Source organism: Chelonia mydas, chromosome 2 (assembly GCF_015237465.2).
Source record: "Chelonia mydas isolate rCheMyd1 chromosome 2, rCheMyd1.pri.v2, whole genome shotgun sequence".
NCBI lineage: Eukaryota > Metazoa > Chordata > Testudines > Cheloniidae > Chelonia > Chelonia mydas.
Genome location: NC_057850.1, coordinates 198,569,997 through 198,591,113, shown reverse-complemented (window position 1 = coordinate 198,591,113; position 21,117 = coordinate 198,569,997). Strand labels below are relative to the sequence as shown.

Here is a 21,117-nt window from a genome sequence, read left to right as displayed (position 1 = left end):
CTGAATTTGTGGAAAAGAAAATCTGCTGGGATGAGTAAACAATATTTTGCCTTTATAATTTAGAAGGCAAAGTCCTCCTCCTCAAGAGTTATTCTTGGGAGTGTAAAGATTTCATTTGTAGTTTCATCAGCTAGTAAACCCCCCCAATATTTTTATATGGTACAATTTGGGGTTTAGGGCTTCCAAAATGGCCAGACTCCAAGTGCTCTATGTATCTACGTTATGCATCGGAGTTTGGATTTTCACAGTGGAACAGGAGCAGCTGCACTCTTCTGATTAGCAGGCAACTGTTTTAGGATTTGGGATTTTAAAAAAACAAATGCTGGATCCAGCAAGTTCCAGGGGCAGGGTACATCTGTGTTGTGCAGCTGCTCGGGTTTGCAACAGGATCTGGAATTTTTCTTTAGACACTTAAATTTGTGAGGGGCAAGGAAGGGGGTAGATTTAACAACTGCCGGGCTCCAGGCAGTAGAACCGCGTGCTTTCCAGCGCTGTTGGACCGGCATTCACCAGCTCCACCGAGCGACACGGTGCAGTGTGGGGCTGAGTCACACCAGAAAAGCTGGGGAACCAGGGCCAAAAGTGGGCTGGGGCTGGTGCTTTTACTGTCCTCCTGCTCCAAGCTGTGCCGAGGCCCGGCGTCACACCCCTCCCCCGGAGAAGCCAGGGGCCTTGGGCTCTCTGGGGATAGTGCAGCTCGGGGGCTGGCGACCAAAGATGCTCAAGATCCAGGTTTGACGATTTCCTTGGGGAACGGGTCTGAGCTTCGCAGGCCCCTCAGCAGGGACACCCGCCCCCGGGGCTGGGCCTGGCAGCGGAGGAGCAGGTGGGAGGGAGGGAGAGCCCCGCCCCCGCCTCCGCCTCCGCCTCCCCGCGGCGCCGCCCGGCACTTCCCTGCCGGCCGCGGCCAGAGCGCAGAGGAGCAGCGCCCGGCGCCTCTCTCCGGGGCGGATCGCGGGGAGGTGGCGGCCGCTGCGGTAGCGCCGGCAGGTCAGTGAGCCAGGCTGGGGCGCGCCCGTGGCCGCACCTGGGCGCGTGTGGTCCTGCCCGCCCCCTGCTGCCAGGACCCCCCCCCCTTCCGGGGGCAGAGTCCAGCTCCCGCGCTCCCTGAGGGGGCACCTCGGTGCTGCTCGGCGCCGGGCTCGCTTCCCTGGCGGGCTCTGCCTCCCGCCCTCAGCCCGGCTCCCTGCCCCGCGCCGAACTTCCCCGGGCGCGGGGGACTCCCTCGAGGGAAGGCGTTCACGCCTGGGGTTTCCGCCCACCCCTTTTCCCAAGCGGGTGGGCTGGGAACGGGCTGCCTGGGCAAATGCAGCTTGTCGGCATTTCCGTGCAACGCAGCCTGGGAAGCGCCCGGAGATGGACTCCAGAAGTGGAAAGTGCCCCGGGTAGCCCGGTGATGGGTGCCCATCGCCATCGATTATCTGTCTCTTAGACACCTGAGTGGCGAGGTCCTGCCTCCCCAACAGCCTATGCTCTTATAAAGCGCCGTGTGGGTAACACATCTTTTAAATGGCATCTCTGGCATGAAAATGATCCACACTAGGTGTGACTGCTGAGTGCGCTCGGGACTTTTCTTGCAGTTTCTAGCTTCTAGGTGGATCCACTCAACCTTCTTGTTTGTCCAGCATTTTTTAATTATTAGCTGTAGTGGTTATATAAATAATTATACCTCCCTTATATAAAGATATAAACTAGCAAGGACTTCAATGGGGCCAAGATTTTGCCCAAGGTGCTTCAGTCCAAAGTTAGACCAAACCCAGTACAAACTGAAAACAGGGATGGTGCATGGGCCAGTAGGGTAGCTGTAAATAAGAGGGGAAAGAGTATAGCCCTTTGAGATGTCGTTTCTTTCAGCAGGCAAGAGGTACAGTGTGCCTGGTGACAATGTGGGTTTCATGTTAGTTACAAATTTAGTTAGCATCGGTCTTTTTTTTTTTTTTTTTTAACCTCTTTGAATCAGAATAACTTGTAAGAATTTATAAAGTTCCCCCTTTTCCTGTAGTTCTTAGCATTTCAACTAGATTCCCAGGGTATCTGACATAATTATTCTTGAACAATGTTAAGTTATATTAAGTGCATATAAACAGAGAATTATGTGTCTGTTGTCCTTAGTGATTTAGAATTATCCATGTTAGCATAGCATATCAGGAGAATATAGAGCTAAAGGATAGTTGGAGAGTTTTTTATACTTCAAATGTTGCACATTCATGAGAGTGTGAGATTATGTCACAGGCCATAGGGGGGTTGGAGGAAATGTGTGGCTGTGTAGTTACAGTTAAGAACATCAGGAGTTCTAGGAATAGGAAAGAGGCATCCGGGCGAACATGCCAGTCCTTTTTTGGTTTGTTACTGAAGACTGGATAGTTCTGGTTAAATATTTTAGAATAGTACCAAAATCTTGCTAAAATTAAAACAATTTTCGGCATGGAAGTAAAAAGGGCAGTTAATTCAAAAGGAGAAAGGAACTCTTCAGCTATATGGTAGGTGGTGGTCATTTCTACATGGAATAATCATGGAGCAGTCTTTACATAGGGTCTGAAGTTTCCAAATGCTTTCAGTGATATAGAAATATTGCTTGAGATCATCTTCATCCATAAAATTGGTAGCTATTACAGTGTATGTTGTGATTGTTTTTATTTAACTATCTATTAATATAACTGATTTTTAACATCTCAGATGGCATGTTCTACAGACGTATGTCTTTGTGTGTGTATATAGATGATGTGAAAAATTAAATGAAGCAGGCTCATAAATCAAAAATGGAAGTTTAACTTTTTCTGCTAGATCAGAGTGTTTTGTCTCTTTAGTTTTATATAATTTTGTTACTTGAATACAGTCATTATTAAAACAAGGACATGAAGCTAGGTTATTACTATTAATTTAACATTATAAACATACAGCATAAGTTGTCTTTGGGCAAGTTTTGCTTTGCCATAACAGTACATGTAATACCTAGCCACTGAAATATTTAAGACTGACTCCTGCTTCCCTACCATCTTCCAGGCATAGAAGTTCCTAAACTCAGTAGAACTTCTGTATGTGGCTCACTTGCGCAGGAGGGCAAGCCACAGACAAGCTATGCAGGGACATTATACAACTCTATTCTTTGATACCTCTCTGAGTTAGCTTGTGGGGGTGGAGGAGTTGTTGGGCATATGCCGGATGCTAGTGCAAGTCAAATACACTGATTCACTGGCCTAAACATTGATGTGAACGGAGTACACAATGAGCATGGATGCTGCTGCAGCCCATGGCCTTTAATAGTTTTTGCATGATCTTGGGTGAGGAGGGAAGATTCTATTCCCCTGCATCCTCTACCAAGTTCCCCTGGACAAGACCCTTTTACTTAAGCTTAGCACATGGGTTCAGAATTCTCCCCTTAGGAGAGAATTATTCCCCTGTTTTGTTGTGCAGTTGGTTGTTTTTTGCTTAATGATGGCAAATTAAATATGGACTTGGCCCCAGCCCTGCAAGAAACTCTGTGGGTGTGGATCCTGATACCCACACAGAGCTCCTTACAGGAATGTGACCTAAGATATTACATGCAACCCATTGCCATGTTAATGCAACACTGTTATTGATTATATACTGTTTATATTACTTATGGGCTCTGTCAGGGTTCCTTCCCCACTCTGAACTCTAGGGTACAGATGTTGGGACCCGCATGAAAGACCCCCTAAGCTTATTCTTACCAGCTTAGGTTAAAAACTCCCCCAAGGTACAAACTTTGCTTTGACCTTGAACGCTATGCTGCCACCACCAAGCATTTTAAACAAAGAACAGGGAAAGAGACCACTTGGAGTTGTCTTCCCCCAAAATATCCCTCCAAGCCCTACATACCCCCCTTTCCTAGGGAGGCTTAAGAATAATATCCTAACCAATTCGTTACAAAATCATCAAAGACCCAAACCCCTGGATCTTGGAACGATGGAAAAATCAGTCAGGTTCTTAAAAGAAGGATTTTATTTAAAGAAAAAAAAAAAAGAAAAAGCCGGGGGGGGGGGTTGTAAAAATCATCTCTGTAAAATCAGGATGGAGAATACTTTACAGGGCATTCAGATTCAAAACACAGAGGATCCCCCTCTGGGCAAAACCTTAAACTTACAGAAAACAGGAACAAACCTCCCTCTTAGCAGAGGGAAAATTCACATAAAACAAAAGACCTCCTGAGGTCCCTTCCAACCTTGATATTCTATGATTCTATAAACTAATCTGCCTTGCCTGGCTTACCTATACTGGTTGCAGTATTGGAGACTTGGATTAGGCTGGGTTGGAGAAGATAGATTTCTCTCTGGCCTCTCTCAGTCTCAAGAGAGAACAACCAAGTAAACAAAGAGCACAAACAAAAGCCTTCCCCCACCCCTCAAGATTTGAAAGTATCTTGTCCCCTTATTGGTCCTTTGGGTCAGGTGCCAGCCAAGTTAGCTGAGCTTCTTAACCCTTTACAGGTAACAGGATGTTGCCTCTGGTCAGGAGGGATTTTATAGCACTGTATACAGAAAGGTGGTTACCCTTCCTTTTATATTTATGACACGCCCCCCAAATCACAGATAGCCAGTGTTTCACCCTGTGATTTTTCTCCTAGAGCTCCAGGAAGAACAGAGTTAATAAGACACATGCACCTCTAAATATACTACTGACTGTATAAAGACTAACAATATTTTCCACATCTCAAGGACGATTTTAACCAGTTGATTCTGGGAAACTTTCATGGGAGAGTGCATCAGCCACTTTGTTAGAAGCTCCTGAAATGTGTTGTATGTCGAAATCAAAACCTTGGAGAGCTAAACTCCACCGAATAAGTTTTTTGTTATTTCCCTTGGTGGTACGAAGCCACTGTAGCGCAGCATGGTCGGTTTGCAGGTGGAAACGCCATTCCCAAACATATGGGCGTAGCTTTTCCAGAGTGTAGACAATGGCGAAATATTCCTTTTCACTGATTGACCAGTGGCTTTCCCTCTCAGACAGCTTCTTGCTGAGAAACATGACGGGATAGAACTCTTGATTCGATCCTTCCTGCATTAAGACTGCTCCCACACCACGCTTGGACGCATCTGTGGTTACTAGGAACGGTTTGTCGATGTCTGGGGCCCTTAGCACAGAGTCAGACATGAGTGTTGCTTTAAGCTGGTTAAAAGCCTTCTGACACTGTTCAGTCCACTGAACTGCATATGGCTGTTTCTTTTTGGTTAGGTCTGTCAGTGGGGCGGCGACTTGGCTGTAGTGCGGTACAAATCGCCTAGGATTGGATTGGACCTGTTTCTTTGACTTTGGGACAGGCCACTTTTGGATAGCGGCCACTTTGACTTGTAGGAGGTTGATAGTTCCCTGACCCACCTGGTGTCCAAGGTAAGTCACTCTGTTTAGGCCTATTTGACACTTCTTAGCCTTAACAGTTAATCCTGCCTCCCTTATGCGCTCAAAGACTTTTTGTAGATGTTCCAGGTGTTCTGCCCAGGAATCTGAAAATATGGCCACATCGTCAAGGTAGGCGACTGCATATTATCCCAATCCCGCTAGGAGACCATCTACAAGTCTTTGGAAGGTGGAGGGTGCATTCTGCAGCCCGAAAGGGAGCACGTTAAATTCATACAGCCCGACGTGTGATGAAGGCTGACCTTTCCTTGGTGGATTCATCTAACGGTATCTGCCAGTACCCCTTGGTTAAGTCCAAGGTAGAGATGAACTGGGCCCATTCCAGTTTCTCCAGTAGTTCATCTGTGCGTGGCACTGGATAGTTGTCTGGGCGAGTTACAGCATTTAGCTTATGGTAGAAACGCATCTCCCCATCTGGTTTGGGAACTGGAACCACTGGAGATGCTCATGCACTGCGGGAGGGGTGGATTACCCCCATCCGTAGCATATCCTGGATCTCCCGTTCTATAGCAGTTTTAGCTTGAGGAGACACCTGGTAAGGTTGGGCTCTAATTGGGTGAGCGTTACCTGTGTCAATGGCGTGGTATGCCCATTCAGTCAGTCCTGGGGTGGCTGAGAACGTTGGCGCGTAGCTAGTGCGCAGCTCCTTGATCTGCTGTCGCTACATACGCCCAAGGGTCATGGAGAGGGTCACCTCTGACACACCACCATCACTTTTCCCTTCGTAGTAGACACCTTCAGGCCACTCAGCGTCATCTCCTCCCTGGGCTGTAAACTGACAAACCTTTAATTCTCTGGAATAAAAGGGCTTTAGAGAATTAATATGGTACACCTTAGGCTTTTGGTGGAGGTGGAGAATGCTATGAGGTAATTAACAGCTCCCAGGCACTCTTGGACCGTGAATGGCCCTTCCTACGACGCTTCCATTTTATGGGCCTGGAGCGCCTTTAAGACCATGACCTGGTCCCCTACTTCAAAGGAACGCTCTCTGGCATGTTTATCATACCAGGCTTTTTGCTCTTTTTGAGCATCTTTTAGGTTTTCTTTAGCAAGGGCTAAAGAGGGTTGGAGGGTGGTTTGTAGGTTGGTTACAAAGTCCAGAATGTTAGTTCCTGGAGAAGGTGTAAACCCCTCCCATTGCTGTTTCACCAACTGTAATGGCCCCTTAACCTCACGGCCATATACAAGTTCAAATGGTGAAAACCCTAAACTGGGTTGTGGTACAGCTCTGCAGGCAAAGAGCAACTGCTGCAACACTAGATCCCAATCATTGGAGTGCTCATTTATGAATTTACATATCATGGCCCCCAAAGTTCCATTAAACTTCTCCACCATGCCATTTGTTTGATGGTGGCAACCAAGTGATTTACCCCATGAGCTTTCCAAAGGCTTTCCATAGTACCTGACAGGAAATTAGTTCCTGCATCTATAAGGAAGTTGGAGGGCCAACCTACCCTGGCAAAAATGTCTGTTAGTGCCTGGCACACACTTTTAGCCATGATGTTGCTTAGAGCTACTGCTTCCGGCCATCGGGTGGCAAAATCCATGAAAGTCAGTATGTACTGCTTTCCTCTGGGTGTCTTTTTCAGAAAGACCCAGAATATCCACAGCTACTCGCTGAAATGGAACCTCAATGATGGGGAGTGGCTGGAGAGGGGCTTTGACCTGGTCTTGGGGGTTTTCCCACTCTTTGGCATATCTCACAAGATCGGACATAGGCAGAAACATCCTTGCCCATTCCCTCCCAGTGGAATGACCTCCCCAAATGGTCTTTGGTCCTGTTCACCCCAGCATGGCCACTAGGATGATCCTGGGCTAAGCTCAAGAGCTTTTCCCAGTACTTAGTTGGAACTACCAACAGTCTCTGAGGATGCCAGTCTTCCTGGTGTCCACCAGAAAGAGTTTCCTTGTATAAAAGTCCTCTTTCTACAACAAACCGGGATCGATTAGAAGAGTTGAGAGGTGGTGGGTTGCTCCGTGCCTCCAAGCTCTCTGGAGGCTTTCATCTGCTTCCCGTTCGGCCTGGAACTGTTCCCTTGATGCTGGATACATCAGTTCCTCAGTGGATTGTGGACCTGGGCTTGGTCCCTCTGGAAGTGATGCAGGTGATGGGGCTGTTTGCATTGATGGTGAACCACTTTCTGCTGGTGCACTATGGGGTATTTCAGGCTCTGGCTGAGCCTCTTGTGCAGGGTCATCTGCTGCTGCTGCCAGTGCAGGCTCGGTGGTGCCCTCTGGTGTTGGAGCTGTAGACGGAGTTGCAAGCGCTGGACTAAGTGCTGGCAATGGTTCTGGTGCTGGTTGCTTCGCCAGTTTCGGTTCGGGGACTGGCTTTGGCTGGGTCTCTGGGATTGGATCCACTATGGCCTTTGCAGTCGTTGGCAGGGGATCCTGTTCCACCACCTCCATCTGGGTCTCTGGTAACACAGACAGGGCCCTGGTAGAAGGCTCAGGAACAGGGAGAGGTGTGGAAGCTTGCTTAGTCTGGCTGCGGATGACCATTCCCACCCTCTTGGCCAGCTTTACCTGGTTGGCCAAGTCTTCCCCCAGCACCATGGGAATAGGATAATCATCATAGACTGCAAAAGTCCACATTCCTGACCAGCCCTTGTACTGGACAGGCAACTTGGCTGTAGGCAAATCGAAAGAGTTGGACTTGAAGGGTTGAATCATCACTTGGGCCTCTGGGTTGATTGGGGTCCACTAAGGATTGATGGATAGCTGACACCTGTGCTCCAGTGTCCCTCCACGCTGTAACCTTCTTCCTGCCCACACTCACGTTTCCCTTCACTCTAAGGGTATCTGGGAGGCATCTGGGCCTGAGGACCTTTGGTGTGACCCCGGTGCAATGAACTGTAATCTGTTGGGGTTCTTGGGGCAGTTGGCCTTCACATGCCCCAGCTCATTATATTTAAAACATCGCCCAGTTGACTGGTCACTGGGGCGAGGTGGGTTGCTGGAGAATGGTGTGGTGGGACAATAAGGTGTCTGGGGTTTTCCTTGGGATGTAGGTGGGGCCTTGGGTTGCCCTTGGGGATAGGGTTTTGTTTCGGGTTGCCCCTTCTGATATTCACTCCAACTGCCACTAATTTTTTTTCTTTTCTGTCATCTCCACCCATTTGGCTCCAATCTCCCCTGCCTCGATTACAGTTTTGGGCTTCCCATCTAGGATGTACCTTTCTATTTCCTCAGGAACACCCTCTAAGAACTGCTCCATTTGCATTAGGAAGGGCAACTCTTCAGCAGCAAGTGTTAAATCTCCAGATATCCAGGCATCCCAATGTTTCACAATGTGGTAGGCATGTCAGGTAAATGACACATCTGGTTTCCACCTTAGGGCTCTGAACCGCCGACGAGAATGCTCGGGTGTTAGCCCCATTCTGACTCTCGCCTGGGTTTTAAAAAGTTCATAACTGTTCATGTGTTCCTTAGGCATTTCAGCCGCCACCTCTGCTAAGGGTCCATTGAGCTGCAGCCTCAGCTCTACCATGTACTGGTCTGTAGAGGTGCTGTACTCAAGGCAGGCCCTTTCAAAGTTTTCTAAGAAGGCCTCTGTATCATCGCCTGCCTTGTAGGTGGGGAACTTTCTGGGATGAGACGCGGTACCTGGAGAAGGATTGAAGGGATCTGCTGAGCCCTTGCCTTCTCCATTTCCAGTGCATGCTTCCTCTCTTTTTCTTTCTCCTCCATAGCTCTCTTGTGGGCAGCATCCTTTGGCTATACCCTGGCTTTTTCTGCCTCTACCTCCAAGCGCCTTAAGGCCATCTGTCTATCATGCTCTTTTTGTTTCTCTTCAGCTTCGAATCTGGCCAGCTCTAATTTATTAGCTGCTTCACTGGTAGTCATTTTCCTGCTTTCTTGTGCTTAACTCTAGCTATACCCGAGAGTTAGGCAAAAAAAAAACCTTGTGAATTTCCCTGCAGGAGGTTAACTACCCTGCCTTTAGGTAGAGAAAACTCCAAATCAAAAAAGAAAAATCCCTTTGTAAAAAAACTAACACCTCTCTCTCCAGGCAAATAGACAGAAAACCCTCTAGCTGCTCTCAGCTTGAAAAAAAACCTCTTCGTGTCTGTGCTTTTGGTTCAAAATGATCTCTGGTTCAAAATGATCCCACCGCTCTGCCACCATGTCAGGATTCCTTCCCCACTCTGAACTCTAGGGTACAGATGTGGGGACCCGCATGAAAGACCCCCTAAGCTTATTCTTACCAGCTTAGGTTAAAAACTCCCACAAGGTACAAACTTTGCCTTGGCCTTGAACAGTATGCTGCCACCACCAAGCGTTTTAAACAAAGAACAGGGAAAGAGACCACTTGGAGACGTCTTCCCACAAAATATCTCTCCAAGCCCTACACATCCCCCTTTCCTGGGGAGGCTTGAGAATAATATCCTAACCAGTTTGTTACAAAATCATCAAAGACCCAAACCCCATGATCTTTGATTTTTCCATTGTTCCGTCAGGTTCTTAAAAGAAGGATTTTACTTAAAAAAAAAAAAAAAAAAAAAAGGGGGGGGGGGGTAAAAATCATCTCTGTAAAATCAGGATGGAGAATACTTTACAGGATATTCAGATTCAAAACACAGAGGATCCCCCTCTGGGCAAAACCTTAAAGTTACAGAAAACAGGAATAAACCTCCCTCTTAACACAGGGAAAATTCACATAAAACAAAAGATAAACTAATCTGCCTTGCCTGGTTTATCTATACTGGTTGCAATATTGGAGACTTGGATTAGGATGGGTTGGAGAAGATGGAACTGAGAGAGGCCAGACAGAAATCCAAGAGAGAACAACCAAGTAAACAAAGAGCACAAACAAAAGCCTCCCTCCTCACATCAAGATTTGAAAGTATCTTGTCCCCTTATTGGTCCTTTGGGTCAGGTGCCAGCCAGGTTAGCTGAGCTTCTTAACCCTTTACAGGTAACAGGATGTTGCCTCTGGCCAGGAGGGATTTTACAGGACTGTATACAGAAAGGTGGTTACCCTTCCCTCTATATTTATGACAGGCTCCAATCAAGACTGAGACCTCATTGTATTAGGCACTAAACAAACTCATATGAAAACGTGGACCCTGGCCCAAACACTTTGCAATCTGGGTACGAGACTGTAATTAAAAAAAAAAAACAGTTAAAGCTATTATGCTTTTTACTGTCTGTTTTTAATTATTTTGGGAATACAATGATGTTATGATAGGGACTGTATACATTTTTAGATTAATAGAAATTTGGGCCTTAATCTTGCAAATTACTTCATGTAGGCAGATTCTTACTGACTTTAGTGGAGCTGTGCACAGGTGCAATGGTCAGCTTAGGCTAAATTCAGTACAGAGTCAGTACAATAGGGATTTTCATTCTGTGATCACACAGTAGAGGAAAATGCAACATAGACTGTATTTGCCAAATTCAGTATTAACAGCAAGGAATCAATTTCTTTTTTTCTGTATTGCTTCTCCAATAAGAAAATGTAAATAAGCTGAATTTGTGTACTGTTTTCTGAATGCACATCTGGTATGTCTCTTGTCTGTTACTGCATATATATACTGTACTGCCATATTGGAATGTATCCTGATTTAAAGTTACTGCTAACTTTGAATTTTCTTACTCTTCTTTTAAAAAAGGCTATGTCTGTTACAATACTTATTCCTTTTTTAATTTAAGATATGTAGTCCTTTTTAAAGATTAAAGAGAGAAAATATAAATAACTTATTTCAATAAGAACTTCAAATCAGCATTTATCTGAATGTCTCATCCTAAAATATATATATAATATGTATTCACCTCTGGGCTAGGACTAAGCATGAGAATTTCAGTCGGAAGGTAGATATTTTAGAAAGTCAAACTACTGAAAATAGAGGCTTAAACTGAAAAAAATATTTTAACACTAACTAGCTAATGAATAAGTGCATTCTAGCAAGAATATATTAAAAAAAACTACAGAGCTTGATGGTGTTTGTGCGGAACACAGAAAGATATCCACATGGTTAAATACTGAATCCATGACAGCATCAAACAGAATCAGGGATGTCTGCATTCAAAAGTAGTAGAGCTACCTATCAAACTGCTTTGTATGCTGGTAGTAATCTATTTTGAGGCTTGAAAGTGAAAAAATCTTGTCTACAAAAAATCTGTTTCACAGGCTCCTGTTTCTGTGGAGGTGTCTTCCCTGCAATTACTAACCAGGTCTATCTCTGCTTAGCTATTAAAACTAGATGAGAACAGGCATATTAAGACTAGCAGAACCTTGCTTTTTCTTCCTCTAACTTCCATAATTTATTGTTTCTGGAGGAACTTGAACATCTGCTCTATTATTATGTGAGCATGTTAGACCATTAGTTTTAAAATCATAAATCACTGCACAGGTGAAAAGTTAGGGCATGTTACTGCTGCAGGAACATTATTTTGTTCTGGCACAACAGAGCTCACAAAGTCCAAGCTCTCTAGAGAGTATAACAACTTAATATGACTTCTCATTTTTCAGAGATCCGTTTTGAATTAATCACTATGTTAACATGGCTATTATAGCAACACCTGCATTACTCTGTCATTACCTGGTTCTTATATTATTGAAGAATCAAAGGATTATGTTTGTAAATTGCATTACTGTAAATTACTGTGAACATTTTCCTCTCTTCGGAAAACTGAGGAAGTCAGAAGTGGAAAATGGTTATACAGTTCTGAAACTCAGCTGGTCCTGGTGAAACCTAAACAGGGCTTCCTAGTTTTTCATGCACAAGTGGAATTTGATCAGGGTAGTCCAATGGCTGTCAGAGTTCATAACAGTGATGAATGATGGTATAACCAGATCTATACCTGAAAACATTCAAAGTGCTTTGGTGAATGCTTAAATCAGTGAGAAAAGTATGTCCTATATATGCTCAGTACATAGCTTTACAAATGTTCATAACTTTAGGCTGTAACCAAGTGTCTTCAAATGGACTCATTCACTATTAGGTACATGTCAGCTTGGAAAGTTTAAAGCAGCCATTGGAAAACTATTATGTGAAACACCTAAAGAATTTTCATGTAATGTAGAAAACAGTTCCCCCATGCTTTGATAACACAAAAACCAGTTTAATGTATTTTCTTCAAACTTTCCAAAAATATCCACCTCTGGGCTAACACCAAACATGAGGAGCCTGATTCTCCATTGCTTGGCACATTGTGTTATCTCTTAGCTCTGTGCACAGTGGATGTAAAATGCTGTTGATTCAGCATGGTAACACTTTGTACCCTCTCTGCATAGGGGTAAGTGATGACATAAGGTGCAAGGCATGAAAAATCAACCCCAAGAAATTTGCAAGGTACAAATCTCTGAAATTTACAAGGAAGTATAACAGGAGCTTATCATGGAAAATGCTAGCTTAGTGCTGACACTGACACTTTGAATGATCAAGAAAGCTGTCAGTTGTGTCTGTTTTGCTACTTAAATGTAATGAAATATCCATAATTTACATTCCTGGCAATTGCAAAGTCTTTGTGGTGTGGTAAGTTAGGGAGAACTAGAATTACTATGTTTATGCTTGGTTCCTATAGATGTGTGAAAGCACGGGGAATGACAATGAATTAATTAATACAATAATTAATTTACTGAGATCTATTTAATAAATTGTAAGCATGATATCTTGACTATTGAACCACTTGTTAACTGTATCACATTTTGCCTTTGTTATAAAATCACAGACAGGACTGCAGCGTATGGCATTAGATCATAATGTGTTGCTTACTCCTTTGTTAAAAGGCATTGAAGATACGTTGCCTTCTTTACTAGCACAGTATTATGCAATGAAAAGTGTACATACTCTCTGACACTTCTTGCTGTGTATAAAATAGTACTGGCTGCTGTTAAACTTTTTGCCCAAATCAGTTACATTTTTAAAATGCACTTGGGAAGACTGTTTTTCTTTTCTTCCCTGTATAAAAACTGTGTGCCTGTTAAAGTCATCATGCAAGTATACAAGGAAAATACCATGGGCACAGGAGGTTGGTGTGTGTGGGTGGGGGGTTAGTGGGGGTGTTGGGAGGTTATATATCAGGAGAACAAAGGATATCTTTGGCAACTTAATTCCAAAGAGAATACTGGCTTCTTTTGGGGTCATTTTGAGTAATTCCAAAAGCATTTGTCAAATTGTAGCTGGAATTTGATCAGGAAGTTGTTTACTATTACTACGAATACATTTCTGTATGGTAGTTTACAAATCAGTGTCTTTTTAAAAAAAATTCTTATTTTTATAATTTTTATAATTTATTCTAGGCCCCGAACCTGCCAACAGTTTTGCACATGCTTAGCTCTATTCCCGGGTAGTTCCACTGATTTCAATGAAACTATTCATACTATATCTGTAGTTAAGTTAAGCACGTGTGTGTTTGTAGAATCAGGTCCTTAAGGATTGATCCAGTTCCCATTGAAGTCAGTGGGAAGATTGATACTAACTTCAATAGAAGACGAATCGTTTCTTAAATTAGTATGTTAATGTTGGGGAGATTGTCATTGTTTGTTTGTTACAGCAATGAGTGGCAGAAATGTGGCCCACTGAGACATCTCATGCAGCTTGCAAGGTAGAAGCAGAATGTTCTTATTAGTGGACTTTTTGCATATCTCCTGCTTCCAGTGTGTTTGCCATGCTGAATCTGCTGCCATTGTCACCTGCAGTCACTCCACACACAGCATGTCTTCCTCCACTGCAGGTGCCTCTATCATTCTAGGTGAACTGCTTCAGTGTAGCTCACCTGTGCATCAGAGAGCAGGAACCAGATGTGGAGAGTGATCATAATAATTTGATCGAAGGAGGAGACAAATGGTGAAGGGTAAAGGAGGATATAAAAAACTGGCAAGAAGAGGGAACAGACAACTGGAGGAGAGAAAAGGAGGGCTAAAAACTTAAGTAGAAGATTAAAAAAAAACAAAACACAGATAGAATCGATCCTGCTAGAAATGACCTCTTTCTGCCAGTCACAGACAGGAGATAATGGCTATTCTGGGGATGGAGCTGATGCTGCGGTTAGGAAGTTGGTGCCAGAACTGATCAACTTCTCTAGAGGAAAAAAAAAACTGCACAAAAACCTGATTCCTGAACAATTCCTAATAAATAGGTGTCTCTCTTAGCCTTGCCCTTAAATATCTCCAATACTGGCAATTTCATACCATTTTCCATTGACAGTGATTCTTGAATTTTATTTGATAACAGGGAAATTATATTAAATATTTAAGATTATTGCAACACTACTGGCCTGTCTTTGACTAGTGACGATAATTGATCCCTGTATCTTTGTAATATCCATGTATGTATTTATAGATTCTTACTGTGTCTTCCAAAAGTTCTCTTCTGCAGTATGAATGTGTTAAAATCTGCAAACAGTTGAAACCGAAAGCCTTAAACAGAAATCAAAGTGCACAGTCCTTAATCTGGTAAAATTCCCATTGGTTTAGGTGGGCGCTTTGCCACTATCAGGAATTCAGAAGTAGGTATACAAGTAAAAATATTTAGCCTCTCCTGATTCCTGACATTAATTCATTAGAGAAATAACAGTCACAAACTACCTTGAAATTATTCTTACACACAGTGGATGAAATCAAGACCCTATATAAGTCAATGGGAGTTTTGCCATTGAATTCGGTAGAGGCAGGATTTCACCCATGGTCTTTAAGTTGGTAGATTCAATCCACAGGTCACTATATTTTGAGTTTTTATAACTGTCAGCTACAACATTTTGAAAGCAATAAAACCTTTGCTTTGTGCTGTTCAAATATTTGTGGTTGACTTAGTGTATATGTTATTCAAAGGAAACTCCTTGTGTGGGTTCTTCCCTTCTACAAATGAATGCAGTCACTTCTTTATGTCAGACTGAGTTGATCTCTACCTTCATTTGTTTTCAGATAATGGGGGCACTTTAAAGTGTGGTTCTCATCACTGTAATCTTAATGCACTTCTTCATGGTAAATTTAATTATAATTTTCTTCCATTCCTAGTTTAGAGCTAGAGGATCATATTCTGTTCTACTACATTAGTGCAAATCCATTGAAGTCAGTAGACTTGACTCACAACCGTGGTCATAGGGGGTGTAAATGGCAGCAGCCTTCTGCACCAACACAGAAAGCTGTGCCTCAAAATGGAGTTGAGAAGTGGACAAGAAGCTGGATATGAGTCAACAGTGTGCCCTTCTTGCCAAGAAGGCTAACGGCATATTGGGCAGCATTAGTAGGAGCATTGCCAGCAGATCAAGGGAAGTGATTATTCCACTCTATTCGGCACTGGTGAGGCCACATCTGGAGTATTGTGTCCAGTTTTGGGCCCCCCACTACAGAAAGGATGTGGACAAATTGGAGAGAGTCCAGCGGAGGGCAGTGAAAATGATTAGGGGGCTGGGGCACATGGCTTATGAGGAAAGGCTGAGGGAACTGGGCTTATTAGGTTGCAGAAGAGAAGAGTGAGGGGGGATTTGATAGCAGCCTTCATCTACCTGAACGGGGGTTGCAAAGAGGATGGAGCTCGGCTGTTCTCAGTGGTGGCAGATGACAGAACAAGGAGCAATGGTCTCAAGTGCAGTGGGAGAGGTCTAGGTTGGATATTAGGAAAAACTATTTCACTAGGAGGGTGGTGAAGCACTGGAATGGGTTCCCTGGGGAGGTAGTGGAACCTCTATTCTTAGAGGTTTTAAAGGCCCGGCTTGACAAAGTCCTGGCTGGGATGATTTAGTTGGGATTGGTCCTGCTTTGAGCAGGGGGTTGGACTAGATGACTTCCTGAGGTCTCTTCCAACCCTAATCTTCTATGATTCTATGAGTCATGCCCAGGGGAGAGTAGCTGGCATTTGCAATGTCATCTTGGAATGGGGCTCCAGCAGGGAAGGGCTGCTTTGATTTGCAGCCTGGGCTCCACAGGAAACCTGCTGGAGAAGTATGGAGTCAATCATCCCCTAGGTCATGGTTTCTTAAACTTCATTGCACCGCGACCCTCTTCTGACAACAAAAATTACTACAAGACCCCAGGAAAGGGGACTGAAGCCTGAGCCCCCCCGTCCTAGGGGGTGCCGAAGCTTGAGGGCTTCAGCCCTGCGTGGGGGGGCTTGGACTTGGGCTTCTGCCCTGGGCCCCAGAAAGTTTAATGACAGCCCTGGTGACCCCATTAAAATGGGGTCGTGACCCAGAGTTTGAGAACTGCTGGTCTAGGTGCCAATATTATATACCTTCCCGGGTCAGTGCTTCCCTCTTTTGTGGCAGCGTTGCCTGGTTCTTAGCTTCCTGGTGGAATGGGAGTTGCAGACTGTGCATAAAGATATGGCGCTCTTAATATGTATATTAGAAAGGGTACATCAGTCTGTGGCACTGTGTATTTCTGTTGAGCTGCATATTACTATTAAACTCATAGGACTTCCTTTGTACCCCTCCATTTAGTCTCTAAGGACTCTAATACCAACAGAGACTGGCTCCTATTTTATGTTCAGGATAATCTCGTACAGAGAAGAGAGAGTTTGTGTGCTCTTTACTTTTGTTCGTTCTTATTTTAATTTTAAAAAGTCATTAGACTGAAAGTGTCAGTTTGCTCTTTGTGTATGAAGAAACATAACATCTGGTACTTAAAAATTGCATGGTTTGGTTTGCGTTGGAATTAAAATTCCAAATGACTAATTCTGAACATAGAAGCCTATTCCAAAGTGTTTCCAATTGTGGTTTAAGTATAGCAGAAAAATTAATCTTGCTATGTAATGTATATACACTTTTCTCTGTTTTTGTCTGTTTTACTTGTGTGTGTCTATTGTGTTTGTCTTTGTAACATTTGTGGTGCACCTGTACCAGCAATTTCAGCTGTTCTTTGGTGTTTGACAGGAGCAAGTGGTGGACACAATTAATCATATTGTCTGTTCTTCAAACCGTGAAAGATGCTTCATAAGGCCGATTTTCCAATGTATCTTTATTTTTATAATTCTTGTACTTTTCCCATGATCTAAAAATTTTGGTTTGACTGAATATTTTAAAGAGTAGAACTCAGGGCAATATTTTTAAATTACAGCAGAAATAATATTTGATTATCTAAAACTGATTTTGAAAACTAGGAGCACAGTTAATGGTTTGCCTTTTTTCTTCTATTAATTAACAAATTATATGTACATATCATCCATCATGCCTTTCTGTGCATTTGCAGAATAACTTACACAACTCCCAAGCTGCCCTGGCTCCTGAAAATGTCAATTACAAAATAATTTTTTTTTAAAATTGCACAGAAATTGACTTGTGTAACCCAGTCAAAGTGCATGGATGCTGTACAATTATTTCTCCGTAATACATTCAGACTGAATGAAGATGTCTGACTTTTCATACTGTCTTCATTGTTATATCATAGTGACGGTGCAATATGAAAATCTGATGGCTGTAGGAGTAGAACTCTACTTCTGAAAAGGGAATTTTGTGCTTCATAAGCGAAGGCATTTTATCTTGGTGCAGGGAGGTAACAGTTCCTCTTTATACATCTGGTGCAATTGCATCTGAAATGTTCCAGGAATCCCATTACCAGAAAGATATTAACAAACTGGATAGATTTCAAAAATGTTCAAAGACTGGTGGACTGACTTATGAGGGAAGATGAAAACAGCTAAACAAATATATCTAGGCTAAATTATGTGTGCCTGTGGGGTCATAATTCTACAAATATTTCACAGGTGCAGATGCCAAGGAGGTTAAATAATTCTATTTAGCCTGGTACAAGAAGGTATAACTAGGAGAAAAGGGATCAAATTAAGAAATTCAGTCTAATTTTTGCCTATCAGAAAACCTTCCTAACAGTTAGAGCTATTAGACTATGAAAGAGTTTCCCAAGGGATGTAATACAAGCCTTGTTATTTGGGACACTTAAAATTAGACTGCACAAAGTACTAAGAAATGTACAATCTTGCTTTGGCAGGGAGATGAACTAGAAAACCTAGTAGGTCTTTTCAGTCTCTAAAATCTGTGACTTCAGGGTCTGATCCTGCACCATGAAAGTCAATCAAAGTTTTGCCACTGACTTCAGCAGTACTGGGATCAAGCCCTCTGCCCATACTAACTATGGCCACCTGGCTTCTTCCTTTCTCCCCTTGCCCCCACAAACTGCCAGCCTCAAATGCTAAATTTCTCACCCCTTTTGTTCCTTATTCCCAGGGAAGGCTCAGCCCTCTCCAACTCCAATTAAAAAAACAACATAACTGTACACACACACACTGTAAAACTGCCTTCCCTAGCCCTCCCCAGCACTCCCAGATTGATTAACAGTATTGGCAATGGGGGAAGGGAGACATAATTCTTGTAAAAGAACTCTAGTTCTTTTAAATAACTTTGAAAGGGAAAAATAAATTGTTTGACGAAAAGAGACGGATCGGGGAGGGGGAGAGTTGTACAAATATACAGTGAGCGTTTTTTAAAATGCTACAGTGAGAGCAGAAGCAGCAAAGGGTTAGAGTGTGGAGAGAGAGCGAGTGAGAGAATACGCATTATTGATGATACCTTGAAGGGCTTCCCGCTTACATTGGTGTTAGCAATCTCCTAGGCACATTTCCTTTTTAGATTCAGAGTTTATTTAACCTGCAATATGAGTATTCATTACCAAGGAGTACCCTCCAGTTATTATTTGAAGACACAATCTTTGTTTTAACCAACAGTGGGGTGGGCAGGAAGTTAAGTGCAGTGTAATCTTTAACGAAGAAATCAAGCTAGTAAATGTGTAAGTGAAAATATGAAAGATTTTATTGCTTCGTACCAAGAGAACCCTGTGTACTAACCACACATCCGTGACATAAGTAGAGAAGAGGTTCACTTACTGATAAATAACAATCCTATTCACTAACATTTGTAGATCCTACAGTAATGGACCTCTATCTTAAAAGCCTGATTTTCACTATAGGACTTCATCTCTGCTTCCCCTGGAGTGTGCACATCTTTTGGAATGTACCCATTTCCCAAGCACTAACCCTGCTGTGTGCAAATAACAAAGCCTGCACCTCCGCAGTCCAGTTGGGCAAATTGAAATTTTACATGCAAAACCTATCGCCTCTGCACAGAGCCGTCAGAACCTGTCTGCTTCACATGCTAGTCCTTGTGCTGGAGACAGGTGAGCATCAGTGGACATGAAGGGGGCTGAAGAGGTGATGTCAGCTAGGGATTCTGAGCTTGAAGGGGGAGGCTGGAAAGGGTGCTGAGTATGGGGCTGACAAGGAGGTGTAGGAAAGTCAGCTAATAGGCTTTTTAAGGATTTACATTTCCTTCTCCTACCTGTCAGCCCCTCCAGAGTATGCTTTACCCCCCTGCCATGCCTGTATGTGTTCTGCAGCCCTCCCCCCCAAAAGTGTTTGTTTTTTTTCACTCAGAATATTTTCCAAACCCAATTCATATTGAAAATTAAAGTCCAGTGTTGCAGAGTAGGAAAAAAAGAAACAGAAACACTATCAGTAAATAAAACTCATTGCCTTTCCAGGCATGCTTGATTCCCAGGGCAGTCCAATAGGAGGGGTACAAGGCTACTCTGGCTTTGTATGTGGGCTAACAGACAATTCAGTGCAGGCCTGTAGACCCACTGGCCAGAGATCAGTCCTGTCCTCTCTGGTCTCACTGGGGGCACCTCCGGATTGTTCTTCTATCATTCAGACATGTACCTGTGTCTCACGTGCTACTTTTAGGCTGTTCACCCTGTTCTCTGCTGCTGCGGGCCTCCTGCCACCAACAATCTGCTTCCAGGCTTAGCTTTCAGCTTTTGGGGCCTGATCTTCCCTCCCCAGCGAGCTGGGCTGTCACCACTTGCTGGCTGTTCACACTTACCTACAAACTAATGGCTCTCTCCCTGTTTGCCCAGTCTCTGTGTGTCACCTCTTTGTCCACTTCACTTAGCATCATGGAGCCCTCTGCTGGCTGGATGCTGAAATGAGTCCCTACTGTTACTAGCATGATATGTGGTCAATATTTTTCTTCCGGCTCATGATGGAAGGGGATGGACTCGGAGGCATCACTACTGAGTCAGTATGGTCACTACAATACTGAAAAAAGACACTGTTTAATCTAAAACCCTCTTGATGATTTAAAAAAAAATTGGCTGGGTCCTCTGGTCCTGGTGCTGAGGATTTGTCCCATCTCTCATTGATTCACTCTGTCATGGTATTTATTGCTTTTCTTTAGTAACATAAATTTGGGCATTGTAATGTCTACTGTTTCGCCAGCTAGAAGGCGTAATATCAGATGAATTACTAGTACTGCGAGTTTAAATATCCCACAGCAGAGCTGTTAATATTGTCCTAAAACTAAAGGTAGTGTAATGCCAAACTGAATAATTTGGTCTTTCCTTGGATGACTCAGTGACCCATGAACCCCTCAGTGCCAACTGGCAAGGGGTTTACAGGAATGTCCTGATCCTGGTATGTACGTTCTTGTTCACCAAAGAATGTCAGCTGTCTTAAATAAAAGCCAGGTCACGTTGGTCATTAATATCATTGTGAAATGTATGTACAGATGCTATGTAAGGAATTATGTATGTATCTTGGAAATATGTTCTAAAGTCTGTATCAGAACAGAGATAACAAACACGTTTTCTATCAGACAAAAGATATTTGTTCACCTGTCTCTGTTGGCATGTAAATTAAGCATTGTAAGCTAACACAATGGAAGCTCCATTTACATACGAAGTCAATGGGGGGAGGATGTGAAATAAACAGGGAGGCAGCACACCAGAGAATAAGCCACGTGTGTGTGGGGGGGGAGGAGGGGAGTGGGGGGCAGTGGTGCTGGCTA

General features: G+C 43.5%; 1 protein-coding gene across 2 annotated transcripts in view; it reads left to right on the top strand.

Moving 5' to 3' along the window:
* Positions 1 to 865: 865 nt before the first annotated feature.
* WIPF3 (WAS/WASL interacting protein family member 3) overlaps positions 866 to 21,117 on the top strand; it is a 56,363-nt gene continuing 36,111 nt past the window's right edge. The window contains exon 1 of one of the 2 annotated variants that reach the window (XM_037890486.2): positions 866 to 990. The gene's annotated coding sequence lies outside the window, so the exon portion shown is untranslated. Of the gene's footprint in view, positions 991 to 5,237; positions 5,350 to 21,117 lie in introns of those variants that run through there. The other variant, XM_043541003.1, reaches the window with a different exon arrangement.